Raw genomic sequence first — 2743 nt, 5'->3', positions numbered from 1 at the left:
AAGTGCAGCACCCTGCACTTGTCAGTATTGAAATGCATCCTGTTTATGTCAGCCCACTCCTGTAACCTATCCAGATCTTGCTGCAGTCTTTCCCTCCCTTCTAGCGTGCTCACCTCACCCCAAATTTTGGTATCATCAGCAAATTTAAGCAGGTTGCATTTCACCCTGTTGTCCAAATCACTGATAAAGAAATTGAACAGCGCAGGCCCAAGGACCGGGCCTGGGGGACTCCACTGCCCACTTCCCCCCAGGTTGAATATGACCCATCCACCACCACCCTCTGAGTATGACCTTTGATCCAATATGCAGTCCATCTGACTGTGTAGGCATCAATGCCACAGTCGCCTAGTTTTTTTAATGAGGATGGAGTGGGAGATGGTGTGAAAGGCTTTGTCGAAGTCTAGAAAGACTATGTCCATGGCGACACCTGCATCCATTGCCTTTGTGACCTGATCATAAAAGGCAATCAGGTTGACATGACCTGCCCCTAATGAAATCATGCTGGTTGCCCTTCCGCATCATCCCTGAAGCCAGCCCATCACAGATGTGCTCCTTGAGGATCTTCTCAAAGAGTTTCCCTAGGATTGAGGTAAGACTGACAGGCCTATAGTTGCCCGGGTCCTGTCTCCTCCCTTTTTTGAAGATGGGGACTATGTTAGCTATCTTCCAGTCATCTGGCACCTGGCCTGAGCACCACGAGCGCCCGTAAACCATGCCAAGGGCCCTGAAATAACCCCAGCTAGCTCTCTCAAGACCCTGGGGTGGAGAGCATCTGGACCCACTGATTTGAACACGTCCAGCCCCACCAGAAGCTCTTTAACCCAGTCCTCCCCAACCTGAGGTCTGGAGGTGTTCCCCTCGAGTCCGTCTTGCATCATGGTGGGGAAGTCCCGGTCCCTGCACAAGGAAACGGAGGTGAAGAATTGGTTAAAGTGTTCCGCTTTCTTCTCTGGCGCAACCACCAGATTGCCCAATGTACTTTGCTGGGGCCCCATATTACCCAGTGCCTATATATTTGAAAAAGGACTTTTTATTATCCTTGATCTTGGATGCTAGTCCTAGCTCTATGTCTGCCTTAGCTTTCCTGACAGCCCCCCTACAGGCCCGAGCAGAGGAGGTATACACATGCTCCATACGCAAGGGGCTGACCCTTGCCTGGGCATGTCTCCTGTCACTAGGGTCACACAAGATCTGCCCCTATAAAAAGGGGCAGTGAAGACAGACCCAGTGGGATGCTCTCTCCATCTGGACCAGCACCATGGCATACCACCTATCCACCCAGAGGCCCTGCTGGCGACCCCCCTCTGGGCAACATCTACTGGTCAAAGACCCCTTTCCAGCCTGGATAGGTAGCTATTACCTGCACACCTCCTTCTACAATTTGGACTCTGTCTCCTTCTGGACTTCGGTGGACTTCAGCCCCTACACGAAGTCTCTCTAATCACTGCTGACAGTGTGTGTGTGTGTCTGTGTGTACACACACGCACAAAGGAACCAATAAGACATTGTGTCACCATCTCCCGTTCAATAAAGCCATTGTCATTTGCAACCCTGAGTTGGGTCATGTTTTACTAAATCCCAGTCCCTTCCTCATCTTAAATTCCAGCCTCATTTCTCCCTCTTTCTCTCTCAGCTCTAGCCCCCACCCCTCTCCATTAGTTTCCTGATCTCCTTTCAATTCCTACTGTCTTTTCCCTGTGACTTTCTGCTGGCTTCCTTTACTTTCCTGTTGTCCCTGCTGCCTTTGTCTCTCCTGCCACTTTTCCTGTGATTTTTTGCTGTCCCCCTACTTCCCATGCTCCTACCACCTTTTCCCTGTGACTTTCTGCTGCCTTTCTCTGCACTCCCACTGCCCCGACACCTTTTAGTCTCTCCTGTGAGTTTTCCTGTGATTTTCTGCTGACTGTCTTTGTTTTCAGGCTTTCCCCACAGCTTCTGTAGTCCTCCCCGCTTTCAGCTTCCCAGCTCCTCTTGGCTGTCCTGCAGTTTTCTCCAGCTCCCAGCACCTACTGCTGCTCCCTGCAACTTCTCTAGCTGCCCTGGAGTGATCCTCTGGCTCCCCACATCCACAGCCCTCTCATTAAAACCCACACTTCCCTTTAGTCCCATTTTTCCTCTCCCCACTGACCTTTTCAGCTCCCCCATAGCCCTGGCTCCAGTCCCAGCCTCAGCCTCAGCGCCGGTATTGCTTCCCTGTTCTGCAGGCTTTGGGCATTGTCTTTTAATCAATTAAGATCAATTAACCTAAAGTTACCCCCGAGCCTCAGTTCTTCAGCCCAGGCACCTTTAGTCTACCAGTTCTAATCCCGGTCCTGGTAACTTCTACTTTCTTACCTTAACCTTTCCCCAGGTATCCCAAGTACACCATGCACATACATACATACATACATACACATCACAACACCCAACTTAGGAACTGACCTGTGCGTATTTGTAGGTGGGTGGTATGTGTGTAAATTAGTGAATACACATATATGTACATATATAAATATCACTGTGTGTGTGTGTGGTATATAAATTGGTAATCCACGTATGTGTATTGAATGTGCAGGTGTTGGTAACTTGTAACTGTGTGGAAGAAATCAAATTTCACGTTGTGGTTGAATCAGAACTGACAGAGCCAGATTTTCTTTATTTAAGGCTATACTGTGATCACAGGGAGAATTCCATACAGCAAGGAGAATGACCCACTTGTCTGTTTCAAAGGATTTCTCAGACTCTCTAAGTTTACAAGCATATTTAT

General features: G+C 49.1%; 1 long non-coding RNA gene across 1 annotated transcript in view; it reads left to right on the top strand.

Moving 5' to 3' along the window:
* The first annotated feature begins 1335 nt into the window (after nt 1-1335).
* The window catches only part of LOC109312208, a 19023-nt gene continuing 17615 nt past the window's right edge, over nt 1336-2743 (top strand). The window contains exon 1 of the long non-coding RNA XR_002101740.1: nt 1336-1463. This is a non-coding gene — a long non-coding RNA (uncharacterized LOC109312208). The remainder of the gene's footprint in view (nt 1464-2743) is intronic.

This window comes from Crocodylus porosus, unplaced genomic scaffold, assembly GCF_001723895.1.
Source record: "Crocodylus porosus isolate Cpor-Errol unplaced genomic scaffold, CroPor_comp1, whole genome shotgun sequence".
Lineage (NCBI taxonomy): Eukaryota > Metazoa > Chordata > Crocodylia > Crocodylidae > Crocodylus > Crocodylus porosus.
The sequence above is the reverse complement of the archived record's forward strand: the minus strand, read 5'-3'. Positions and strand labels throughout refer to the sequence as shown.